The 13,505-nt window shown below is 44.2% G+C and overlaps 1 long non-coding RNA gene across 1 annotated transcript; it reads right to left on the bottom strand.

Moving 5' to 3' along the window:
* Positions 1–3,254: 3,254 nt before the first annotated feature.
* Positions 3,255–11,153, bottom strand: LOC123574364 (uncharacterized). The gene is made up of 2 exons (XR_006699216.2): positions 10,849–11,153; positions 3,255–3,507 (listed from the first exon to the last, which is right to left on the bottom strand). It is a non-coding gene; the product is annotated as an uncharacterized lncRNA (long non-coding RNA).
* Between the last annotated feature and the right edge of the window lie 2,352 nt (positions 11,154–13,505).

Here is a 13,505-nt window from a genome sequence, read left to right on the forward strand (position 1 = left end):
GGCTCACGCCTGTAATCCTAGCACTTTGGGAGGCCGAGGGAGGTGGATCACGAGGTCAAGAGATTGAAACCATCCTGGCCAACATGGTGAAACCCCGTCTCTACTAAAAATTCAAAAATTAGCTGGGCATGGTGGCATGCGCCTGTAGTCCCAGCTACTCTGGAGGCTGAGGCAAGAGAATCACTTGAACACAGGAGGCAGAGGTTGCAGGGAGTAAAGATTATGCCACTGCACTCCAGCCTGGGCGACAGAGTGAGACTCTGTCTCAAAAAACAAACAAATAAACAAAAAACTTATCTAACCTTCCTGAACCTCAGTTTCCTCATCTGTAAACTGAGGTCCTAATCATTCATTTATTTGATGGCGTGTACCAGCTGGGTACTGTGGCTCATGCCTATAATCCCAGAACTTTGGGAGGCTGAGTCAGGAGAATCACTTGAGCCCAGGAGTCCAAGGCCAACTTGGGCAACATAGTGAGACCCCATATCTACAAAAAAATACAAAAATTAGCCAGGCATGGTGGCACGTGCCTGTTGTCCCAGCTACTCAGGAGTCTGAGGTGGGAGGATTGCTCTACCCCAGAAGGTCAAGGCTGCAGTGAGCCGTGTTCATGCCACTGCACTCTAGCCTGGATGACAGAGCAAGACTCTGTCTTAAATAAATAAATAATAATAAAAATAGAAAAGATATCATGCCACCGCACTCCCGCCTGGGCGACAGAGCGAGACTCCATCTCAAAAAAAAAAGAAGAAAAGAAAAGACATATCATGTACCATGCTCTAAAGATTCACTTCTAATTATATAAAGATGAAGCAGTTAGGCCCTGAACCTTAAATTAGTTTCTAGCTCAGAGGAGAAAATAACATACAAACAAGTCTTAATAGAATATAATAAGAGCAGATATACATAGGAGGAAAGAACATCTAAATCTGCCTGGGGGTTCCAGGTGCAGATGGTCCCTGAGATGCAGCTTCAATCAGTCATCTATCCATCCATAGTGCATATATTAAGCACTTGCTGTGTATCAAGTCCTGTTCTAGGCAAGAGGGATAGAGTAGCAGACAAAAAGTCAAAAATCCATGCTTCGTAGATCTTACATTCTACTGAGGGAGACAGACAACGAATCAAATAAGTTAAAATATGTAATATGTTAAACATTAGTAAGAACTGAGGAGAAAAAGCGCAAAAGAGGGCTGTGAAGATTTGGGGTGGAGGTGGGGATGCTGACATTTTAGTAGATGGCCAGAGATGACCTTAATGAGAAGTTCTGTGATTCTTTTTTTTTTTTTTTTTTTAAATACAGAGTCTTGCTCTGTTGCTCGGTCTAGAGTGCACTGGCGCAATCTCAGCTCACTGCAACTTCTGCCTCCCAGGTTCAAGTGATGCTCCTGCCTCAGCCTCCCGAATAGTTGGGACTATAGGCGCCTGCCACCATGCCCGGCTAATTTTTGCATTTTTAGTATTTCACATTTTTAGCACCATGTTGGCCAGGCGAGTCTTGAACTCCTGGCCTCAGATGATCCGCCCACCTCAGCCTCCCAAAGTGCTGGGATTACAGGCATGAGCCACTGCGCTCAGCCTAGTTCTGTGATTTTTGAGTTGAAACCTGGTGGAAATGAGAGAGACTACCTTGCCCATGGGAGATGGTAGGAGGCAGGGAGAAAAATGAGTAGCAGCTTGCTTAGTGGACAGGAGAGTGTGCTTTTGGAGGAGGGTGGGGAAGGGAAAGATAGGCAGAGAATATTCCAAACACAAAAGACACACGGTGAGAAGAGGCATGGCAAACAGGAAATACAAGTAGTTGCTGGAGTGTGAAGTACAGGTTGGGAAAGTGGGGAGTGGCAGGAGAGTCATTCATGCAGCAAATAATTGGGAGCACCTACTGCTTACCAGGTTCTTAACAAGAAGCTCAGAAAGTTGTTATATGCAAATGTTTCCTTTTAAAATGTTTTCTTTTTCTTTTTCTGTCTTTTATCCAAATAATTGTACCTGATTCTCCGGTTTCTCTTCAGATCCTATACATCTTTCATCTTTTACCAAAATAATTGTACTTGAAAGGAGTCTATACTTTTAGGATATTTTGTATGTTTTTTGGAATATTTTAAAAACAGACATTTTTGAAATTACCTTTTAATGGTGTTAAAGCTGCCTCCTGCCCTAAGTGACAGGCTGGCAAGGAGCTCACATCTCTGGTTCCATCCCATCTCTCTTATCTTTCCTTTCTCCTCTTCCCATTCCCTCTGTGGAGCAACCTACAAAGCCATCTGCTTGCCTTCTGCAGATAGTCCACCCAAATCTGTACCCCTCAAGTGTCAGTTTCTACCCCCAAGCAACTGTCAAATAATTTTTTCAACAAAAAAATTCTTTCTTTCTTTTTTTTTGGAGATGGAGTTTCGCTCTTGTTAGCCAGGCTGGAGTACAATGGTGCAATCTTGGCTCACCACAACCTCCTCCTCCCGGGTTCAAGCGATTCTCCCGCCTTAGCCTCCTGAGTAGCTGGGATTACAGGCATGTGCCACCTTGCCCAGTTAATTCTGTATTTTTAGTAGAGATGGGGTTTCATCATGTTGGTCAGGCTGGTCTCGAACTCCCGACCTCAGGTTATCTGCCCACCTTGGCCTCCCAAAGTAGAAATCCTTGTTTCTTAAGATGATTTTTGGTGAATAGAACCCTCTCCTTCCCATCATATACTGTACTTCCTTGAGAATAATACTTGCAACTTCTTGTACATTGTGCTACACAACTTCTGAGAACATTGCGGTGTAGGAGTGAGCGGGTTGGGAGCAGGGAGAGGGTGGGGGATAAGTTGGATCAGAAGATGAAGCACAATATGGCTGTACCGTATTTTACTTAGGGCAGTTGGACCATCTACAGCTCATAGGCTAGCGCCAGTCTCCTAAAGGATTGCTGGAAATCTCTAAAGCTCCATTGGTGATAACACCTATTGGATTTCTGGGTCTAGTTAGGTATGGCATTGTTCCACACCCCGACTCCTGCCCCACTTCCTCACTTCCCACATGTTGGTTCAAATTCAGTGACACTGAGGTTCCAGAGTTACCTAGAAGCAGGCAGAAATCCCCCACAGGGTTTTGACTATACTTGTTCATCCTTAGAGTCAGAACCAACCTCTCAACCCCACTGAATGCACCCCTTGTAACCACCGAAAGGGTCCACCTTGCCCACTGCCTAGACAGAGCTAATTTATCAGGACAGGGGAATTGCAGTAGCAAAGAATTTAATTCACACAGAACTGGTTGTACAGAAGACTGGAATTTTATTATTACTCAAATCAGCCTCCCTGAGAATTCGGGGATCAGAGTTTTTAAGGATAATTTGGTTGGGGCAGGGGCAGTGAATTGGGAGTGCTGATTGATTGACTCACAGATGAAATCACAGGGAGTCGCAGCTGTCCTCTAATACTGAGTCATTTCCTGGGTGGAGGCCACAAGACCAGATGAGCCAGTTTATTGATCTGGGTGGTGCCAGCTGATCCATCAAGTGTAGGGTCTGCAAAATACGTCAAGCACTGGTCTTAGATTCTACAATAGTGATGTTATCCCCAGGAACAATTTGAGGAGGTTCAGAATCTTGCCACTTCCAGCTGCATGACTCCTAAACCATAATTTCTAATCCTGTAGCTCATTTATTAGCCCTAAAAAAAAAAAACAAAGCAGTCTAGTCCCCAGGCAGGAAGGGGGTTTATTTTGGGAAAGAGCTGTTATTGTCTTTGTTTCAAAGCTAAACTATAAACTAAGTTCCTCCCAAAGTTTGTTGGGCCCACACCCAAGAATGAACAAGGACAACTTGGAGGTTTAAAAGCAAGATGTAGTCGATTAGGTCAGTCACAATTTTCTCAGTTATAATTTTTGCAAAGGTGGCTTCATTCTGACTCTTAGGACAAGGGTCTGAGCCAACCAAGGAGGGTGGGAGGAACGACGGTTTTTGCTTATGGAGTCAAGTGAGCTTGACATTGTGACTTTCTCCTGTTTCTTACTTTCTGGAGGCCAGTGATAGAGTTCTTCTCACAGGTAGAGTCTACAAAAAAAAAAAAAAAAAAAATGCCCTTCTTCACAAAAGCCGGAACAGACTAAGCATTTCCTTTCTCAGTCTCCATCTGCAAGTGGAGTTGTGAGCTTTAAATTTGTCCCTGGTGTCGGCTAGATTCTAGGGGTAAATATGTGAGATGTTACTGATCTCTCCTGTATAAGTTCTGGCTTCCCAATTCGGTAAATACTTAGTAGGCATGATTTTTGTTTAAGGTTCCGGGCATTTTTGTTGTGTTCTCTGACCCAAAGTAAGAACTTAACTTACCTTATGATCAAGGGTTTAAGTAGTTAGAAATCTGAACTCAGGTTGCTAAAGGTAATTTTCCTCATTGCCAGCTCTGTATGGCTGGACAGATGCCTTCATTTCTAACACTGAAGAGCTCTCTTTTTTTTTTTTTTTGAGACAGAGTCTCGTTCTGTCGCCCAGGCTGAAGTACAATGCTGCCATCTCGGCTCACTGCAACCTCTGCCTCCCAGGTTCAAACAATTCTCCTGCCTCAGCCTCCCAAGTAGCTGGGATTACAGGCACATGCCACTACTCCCAGCTAATTTTTGTGTTTTTAGTAGAGATGGGGTTTCACCATGTTGGCCAGGCTGGTCTCCAACTCCTGACCTTGTAATCCACCTGCCTCGGTCTCCCCAAGTGCTGGGATTACAGGCGTGAGCCACCATGCCCAGCCTGAACAGTTCCCTTAACACTCAGTCTTCTCTCTCCCTGTCCTTGAAAGACTTCTTTCAGAACAAGAGGTGGAGAGGATATCTCAAGTTTTCACAGGAAGTTTTGAGCTTATCCTGCAATGCTTTGCTTTAAATTCCTCCCATAGCAACTTGTTCCAACAAGCCTGATTTTTCCAAATGGCTTCCCAACAGCAATGTAGAATTGTTTGTTTCTAAAGCCTCTTAAATGTTAACACAAATGCAAAACAAAGGTCATTTCTCCTTCCAGCTGTTACATTGTCAGAAACTTTACTTACAAACCCAGGCAATTTATCATATTGGCAAGTATTGTTAAGTATTCAGGTACTCAGTGTACCCTAAGGAGTGCATTGACAGGTTTGCAGTCAAATAAATTCCTAATTCTAGAATTAATTAATTCAATTATTTATTAATTATTGTTCACACCCCCCACTGACACCCCTGTAATGTTAATATTTTAGGGGAACATAAAAATCTTCCTTTCTTAATTACCTAAAAATCTCTGTGTTTCTTGTGGCATAAAGCATTCACTAGTAGTCCTAACAGGCAGTTTCAAGTTTAGAGTCTAATCTATAAGCCTTATAGTACAAGGGACCCTGTCTCAGTAGAAGAAGCAAGCATGATAGAAACCTTTAATCAGCCCTGTAATGAGCTGAAATCTGTCCCGTGTCCCTCAAAAAGATATGTTCCAGTCCTAACCCTGAGTAGCTTTGAATGTGGATTTATCTGGATAAGAGACTTTGCAGATGTAATCAAGGATTTTCAGTGTGGAATCATCTAGGTTTTAGAATGAACCCTAAATCCAATGACTAGTGTCCTTATGAAAAGCAGGATATTTCCCTGACCGCTTCGTGAGCAGAAACTGGAGTACACAGGGACTAGAACTAGCTGGTCACTTTGGTGCTGGCAGGGGCAGACTCCATTATCTTGGTCCCTCCGTGTTCTACCCCTTGCTGGAGGAGAAGCACAGTTGAGTAGGTTCAGGAGCCGGTGCAAGTAGTTTTGGGCACAAGCAGGAGTAAAACTCCATGCAACCCCCACAGCAGTGGCTGGGGGGGTCGCCTGTAACTTATAAGCTGCAAAAGGAGTGTTTCAGTCGTCTTTTAGCTTTGCAGTCTGCGGACAGCTTGAGTGTTCACAGCTCAGTGGAGGGTCAGTGTGACAGCCTTTTGCACCTGCACTCACGGCACCCAAATTCTTGTCTGACATCCAGGAGGAATGAGGTGGCATGAATGACTTGAAGATGATAGATGTGGAGTTTTTGGTTTTATTTTTCTTTAGATGGAGTTTTGCCCTTGTCGCCCAGGCTGGAGTGTAGTGGTGTGATCTCGGCTCACCGCAACCTCCGCCTCCCGGGTTCAAATGATTCTCTTGCCTCAACCTCCTGAGTAGCTGGGATTACAGGCATGTGCCACCGCGCCTGGTCAATTTTGTATTTTTAGTAGAGACAGGGTTTCTCCATGTTGGTCAGGCTCGTCTCAAACTCCCGACCTCAGGTGATCTGCCAGCCTCAGCCCCCAAAGTGCCAAGATTACAGATGTGAGCCACTGCACCTTGCCAATTTCTGTTATTTTATTTTTATTATTTTATTAATTTTTTTTTTTTTTTTTTTTTTGATACAGAGTCTTGCTGGGTCCCCCAGGCTGGAATGCAGTGGTGCAGTCTCAGTTCACTACAACCTCTGCCTCCCAGGTTCAAGCAGTTCTCCTCCCTCAGCCTCCTGAGTAGCTGGGATTACAAGCATCAGCCACCACACCTGGCATATATATATATATATATATATATATATATATATATATATATATATATATATATTAGTAGAGGTGGGGTTTCACTGTGTTGGCCAGGCTGGTCTCGAACTCCTGGCCTCAAGTGATCCGCCCGCCTCGGCCTCCCAAAGTGCTGGGATTACAGGCGTGAGCCATCATGCCCGGCCCAATTTCTGTTATTTTAAACTACCCATTTTATGGTACTTTGTTATGGCAGCCCTATAAACTAATATCAATCCATTTTTTTTTCATTCTGTCAATGAAAAGAGTCAAACTGTAAAATATTTGAAGAGATTCATCTTGAGCCCAAATATGACTGACAACGGCCCAAGGTACAGTCTTAAGAGGTCCTAAGAACATGTGCTCAAGATGGTCAGGCTACAGTTTGGTTTCTTTGTTTTGTTTTGTTTTGTTTTGTTTTGTTTTGAGAAGAAGTCTTGCTCTCATCCCTCAGGCTGGAGTGTGATGGCGCGATCTTGGTTCACTGCAACCTCCGCCGCCCAGGTTCAAGCAATTCTCCTGCCTCAGCCTCCAGAGTAACTGGGATTACAGGCACCTGCCACCATGTCCAGATGATGTTTTGCATTTTTAATAGAGATGGGGTTTCGCCATGTTGGCCAGGCTAGTCTCGAACTCCTGACCTCAGGTGATCCACCGGTCTCGGCCTTCCAAAGTGCTGGGATTACAGGTGTGAGGCACCGTGCCTGGCCTGTTTTATATGTTTAAGGGAGACATAAGACATCAATCAATACATGTCAGATGTGCATTTTTCTGGTTCTGTCTGGAAAGGTGGGACAACTCGGAGTGGGGGTTTCCAGGTTATAGGTGAATTCGAATATTTTCTGATTGGCAGTTGGTTGAAAGAGTTAAGCTATTATCTAAAGACCTGGAATTAATAGAAGGGAGTGTCTTGGTGAGAATTAGGGATTGTGGAGACCAAGGTTCTTTTTTTTTTTTTTTTTGAGACGGAGTCTCGCTCTGTCGCCCGGGCTGGAGTGCAGTGGCCGGATCTCAGCTCACTGCAAGCTCCGCCTCCCGGGTTTACGCCATTCTCCTGCCTCAGCCTCCCGAATAGCTGGGACTACAGGCGCCCGCCACCTCGCCCAGCTAGTTTTTTCTATTTTTTTTAGTAGAGACGGGGTTTCACCGTGTTAGCCAGGATGGTCTCGATCTCCTGACCTCGTGATCCGCCCGCCTCGGCCTCCCAGAGTGCTGGGATTACAGGCTTGAGCCACCGCGCCCGGCCGAGACCAAGGTTCTTACGATGTGGATGAAGCCTCCATGTAGCAGGCTTTAGAGAGAACAGATTATAGATCAGGGGTGTTCAATCTTTTGGGTTCCCTGGGCCACATTAGAAGAAAAAGAATTGCCTTGGGTCACACACAGAATATACTAAAAAAAATTGCAAGGCCCAGCACGGTGGCTCATGCCTGTAATCCCAGCTCTTTGGGAGGCCGAGGTGGGCGGATTGCTTGAGGTCAGGAGTTCAAGACCAGCCTGGTTGACACAGTGAAATCCCATCTCTACTAAAAATACAAAATTAGCCAGGCATGGTGGTGCATGTCTGTAGTCCTAGCTACTCAGGAGGCTGAGGCAGGAGAATCGCTTGAACCCGGGAGATGGAGGTTGCAGTAAACCAAGATCATGCCACTGCACTCTAGCCTAGGCAACAGAGCAAGATTCCATCTCAAAAAAAATAAAAATAAAAATAAAAAATTGCAAAGAAATCTCATAATGTTTTAAGAAAGCTTACAAATTTGTGCTGGACCACTTTCATAGCTGTTTTGGTGCGTGGGTTGAACAAGCTTGTTGTAGATGTTTCTTATCAGACTTAGAAAGGTGTCATGCTCTTAGATAATTGTCTCCTGGATCAGGGAAAAGACTTAGAAAAGGAAGTAGATTCTCTGCAGAATGTAGATTTCCCCCACAAGAGACAGCTTTGTAGGGCCATTTCAAAATACATCAGAGAAATATATTTGGGGGTAAAATACTTCTATTTTTTTCAGAGCCTACCATCTGTCATGTTGGTATCTTATTGCTACAGTCTGTTTTATCAGTCTTAAAGTCTCTGTTTTAATGTTAATGCTGGTCAGCTGTGCCTGAATTCCAAAGGGAGGAGAGTATAATGAGGCATGTCCAACTCCCGCTTCATATCATGGCCTTAACTAGTTTGGAGGTTAACTTTGGAATGCCCTTGGCTAAGATGAGGGATCCAGTCGGTTGGATGGGGGGCTTAGAATTTCGTTTTTGGTTTACAGTTCCCTCAACAAACATTTATTGAGCACTATCATGTGCCAGGCAGAGAAACAAGAAATCCATGTTCTTATAGAACCTACATTTTGATAGTGATGGTGGTGGGAAAGAGAAAATAAACAAGCAAACAATAAATAAGATAATTTCTAATGGTGAAAAGGACTATTAAGACAGAGTGATGTGACAGAGAATACTGAGGAATGGTGGGCTTCTTTCAGTGGTCAGGGAGGAAGGTCTCTGAGGATATGATGTTTAAGCTGATAACTGAATAAAAGGAAAGAGCTGGTGACCTGAAGATTGATCAATGGGAAGAATGTTGCAGGCAGATGTCACAGCTGGTGCAAAGGCTCTCAGGCAGGAATCACCTCAGTGACTGAAGAACAGGTAGAAGGCCAATGGCGGCCAGGCGCAGTGGCTCAAGACTGTAATCCCAGCACTTTGGGAGGCCAAGGCGTGCAATCACCTGAGGTTAGGAGTTCCAGATCAGCCTTGTCTCTACAAAAATCCAAAAAAAAAAAAAAAAATTAGCTGGGCATGATGGCGGGTGCCAGTAATCCCGGCTACTTGGGAGGCTGAGGTAGGAGAATTGCTTGAACCTGGGAGGCAGAGGTTGCAGTGAGCTGAGATCATGCCATTGCATTCCAGCCTGAGTGACAGAGTAAGACTCCGTCTGAAAAAAAAAAAAAAAGAAGAAGGCCAATGACTCAGGAATGGTGAGCAAGGAGAAAGTGGTACAAAATGCAAGGAGCTCTGAGAAGTGATAGGGGTCAGATCCTATGCAGCGTCGTAAACCACAGTAAAGAGTTTAGATTTTATTCTAGATGCAATGGGAAACATTTGGAAGACTTTAGGAAAGAAAAGTGGTCTGATTTTTTATTTATATATATATATATATATATATTTTTTTTTTTTCTTCTAGAAACAAGGTCTTGCTCTGTTGTTAAGGGTGGAGTACAGTGGTGTGATGATAGCTCACTGCAGCCTCCAACTTTGGAGCTCAAGTGATCCTCCTGGCTCAGCCTCCGAGTTTCTAAGACTGTAGGCACATGTCACCCACCACACATGGCTAGTTTTTAAATTTTTTTGTAGAGATCGGGTTTCACTATGTGGCACAGGCTGGTCTTGAACTCCTGGCCTCAAGTGATCCTCCCTCCTTGGCCTCCCAGAGCTCTGGGATTACAGGCTTGAGTCATCGTGCCCAGCCTGATTCATATTTTTAAATAAACCCTACTGCTGCCATGTTGGAGTTAGTTGAAGGAGCGTAGGGTGGTATTGTATCCGTTCAGCTAAACTGATATATATATATATATATTTTGGAACGAAGTTTCACTCTTGTTGCCCAGGCTGGAGTGCAATGGAGCGATCTCGGCTCACTGCAACCTCTGCCTCCCGGGTTCAAGTGATTCTCCTGCCTCAGCATCCTGAGTAGCTGGGATTACAGGTGACCACCACCACGCCCAGCCAATTTTTGTATATTTAGGAAAGCTGGGGTTTCACCATATTAATCAGGCTGGTCTTGAACTTCTGACCTCAGGTGATCCACCCGCCCTGGCCCAAAGTGCTGGGATTACAGGTGTGAGCCATCACACACGGCTTTTTTTTTTTTTTTTTTTTTTTTTTTTGAGATGGAGTCTTGCTCTGTTGCCAGGCTGGAGTGCAGAGGCACGATCTCGGCTCATTGCAACCTCCACTTCCCTGGTTCAAACAATTCTCCTGCCTCAGCCTCCGGAGTAGCTGGGACTACAGGCTCCCGCCACAATGCCCAGATAATTTTTATATTTTTAGTAGAGACAGGGTTTCACCATGTTGGCCAGGATGGTTTCGATCTTTTGACCTCGTGATCCACCGGCCTCAGCCTTGCAAAGTGCTGGGATTACAGGTATGAGCCACTGCGCCTGGCCTTTTATTTTTTTTCAAGAATTTCCTTTGCTACCTGACAGGATTAGCAAGCCTCATGGGAGGCATTTTGCATGGTATTTGAAAGGTGAGAAGGAAGCAGTAGCTTGTTTTTATACTTGAAAGGTCTGCACAGGGCACAGGCACCCATCCCAGCTCACCCATGTTGTTGTAATCTGCTGACTCACCTTGCTGGCCTTGGGCAACATCCAGCCCACAGTTCCTTCAACTCCTGCCAGATATTCTCCTTTAGCTTCTCTAAGTCCTGGGCCAGAAACAAGTTTAGCTCCATGACTAAGGGCAGGGCATTAGAGTATCTGTGGAGGCTTGGAGGTGGTGAGAGGTCTGTCCTTGTAGGTTCATGTTTCTCTTTCCAGATGTTACTTGATCCTTATGTCTTCACTTTGCATCCATCATCCCTTCTAAGTTCCAGCCCCAGCCTCTGGCACCAGGCACATATAGTGTTTAATCAGCTCCCACAGTTTTCTAGGGTCAAAACCCTACAATAAGTATATATATATATATCAATTTATTTATATTTTATTTAAGTGTATTTATATATAATTTGCAGTTAAAATTTTATCAATATTTATATTTTAAATATATATACATAAATAGATTTTCTATAAAATGTTATATATATTTACATTTTTATGCATAAAACATGTGATTTTTATATATTTGTTATATATGTATGTATATGTGTGTGTATGTATATATCTATCTCCATCCTTGTGGTTTTCTGCTCTCACTGAACACCATTGAAGAAGAGGCAAAAGTGAAAGCAGGTACTGGGAACTTAGTCCAGAACTAGAGATCCGGAGACACTGTCATGGAGACGGGGAGAAGTGTACCAATTTAAGAAATGTTTTTGAGGTTGTATTAGAGTTTTCCAGAGAAATAAACCAATAGGATGTCATATATATATATATGTATAAAATGGATGTATTTTATCTATCTATATATTTGTATCTGTATATAGGTATATGCAAAGAGAAAAAGGAAGGAAGGAAGGAAGGAAGGAAGGAAGGAAGGAAGGAAGGAAGGAAGGAAAGAAGGAAGGAAGGAAGGAAGGAAGGAAGGAAGGAAGGAAGGAAGGAAGGAAGGAAGGAAGGAAGGAAGGAAGGGCGGGTGTGGTGGCCCACGCCTGTAATCCCAGCACTTTGGGAGACCAAATTGGGTGGATTACCTTAGGTCGAGAATTCAAGACCAGCCTGACCAACATGGAGAAACCCTGTCTCTACTAAAAAGACAAAATTAGCTGTATGTGGTGGCAGATGCCTGTAGTCCCAGCTACTCGGGAGGTTGAGGCAGGAGAATCGCTTGAACCTGGGAGGCAGAGGTTGCGGTGAACCAAGATCGCAACGTTGCACTCCAGCCTGGGCAACAAGAGCAAAACTCCATGAAGAAAGAAGAAGAAGAAGAGGAGGAGGAAGAGGAAGAGGAAGCAGAAGAAGAAGAAGAAGAGGAGGAGGAGGAGGAGGAGGGAGGAGGAGGGAGGAGGAGGGAAGGAAGGAAGGGAGGAAGAAGGAGGAGGAAAGGAAGGAAGGAAGGAAGGGAGGGAGGGAGTGAGGGAGGGAGGGAGGGAAAGTATTATAAGGAGTTATTTCGTGCAATTATGGAGGCTAAGAAGGCTCAAGATCTACAATTGGCAAGCTGAAGTCCCAGGATAGCTGATGGTGCAGTCCTAGCCTGAGTCTGAAGGCCTGAGAACCAAGAGAACAGACAGTGAAAGTCCCAGTCTGAATGCCACCTGGCTCAAGACTCAAGAAGAGCTGATGTTTCAGTTTAAGTCTGCAAGTAGGAAAAGACTAATGACCCAGCTCAGTCAGGCAGAAGGAGTTCCTTCTAATTCCCAGGCAGGTCAGCCTTTAGTTCAGGCCTTCAAATCATTGAATGGGACTGACACATATTAGGGAAGACCATTTGCTTTGCTTTGTCTCTACCTATTCCTGTGTTAATCTCATCCAGAACCACCTTCACGACACATCCAGAATGATATTTGATCAAAAGTCTAGGCACACCATGGCCCAGTCAAGTGGACATACAAAATTTACCATCACAGAGGTAGAACTTGCAAAACATATAGGTATATATTGGATGCAGGGCTGCCTTCGTATGTAGTTGCACTGGGCCTCACACTTAGAAGGACCCCACAGTTGGTATAATGCTCTGCTATTGCTGTCTTGAAATTCTTAATAACTTTTTAACAAGGAGCTCTGTGTTTTCATTTTTCACTGGACCTGCAAATTATGTAACTGGTCCAGATTGGATATGAGAAGTGAAGGAAAAGAGGCTGAAGTAGTACACTTAGATTTTTGGCTTAAACAACTGGGTGGGTGGTAGGGCACTCTGAGGTACAATTTGGAAGAGAAATGAAGAATTCTGATTTGAACATGTTAACTAAGATCTGCTTCTTAGACATTGTGATATTTGTTGATGGCTTCCTCAGCATTCGTTTTTCTCTTCCTGATTCCTAACTAGTTTTCCAGCCTCATGGTTAGGGTTTAATTAGCTCTAGCTATCCACAAACTGTCCTGGCATGGCAGGTTCTGCCCCACAGGGGCAAAGTGTCAACTAAACATAGAAGACTAATTCTTTTTGTAATTCTCTTTACCCCCAGATTAAAGAACAAGGAGATGGCTGGCTATTTAAGAAGGCAAGGCAAAGGCTACAGAAATTGAGCCTAAAGCCTTTTCAGATGGGATGGATAATTCTTTAAGGTTAAAAAAACTACTCATACGGCCAGGCGCGGTGGCTCAAGCCTGTAATCCCAGCACTTTGGGAGGCCGAGACGGGCGGATCACAAGGTCAGCAGATCGAGACCATTCTGGCGAACACCGTG

Source organism: Macaca fascicularis, chromosome 7 (genome assembly GCF_037993035.2).
Source record: "Macaca fascicularis isolate 582-1 chromosome 7, T2T-MFA8v1.1".
Taxonomy (NCBI): Eukaryota; Metazoa; Chordata; class Mammalia; order Primates; family Cercopithecidae; genus Macaca; species Macaca fascicularis.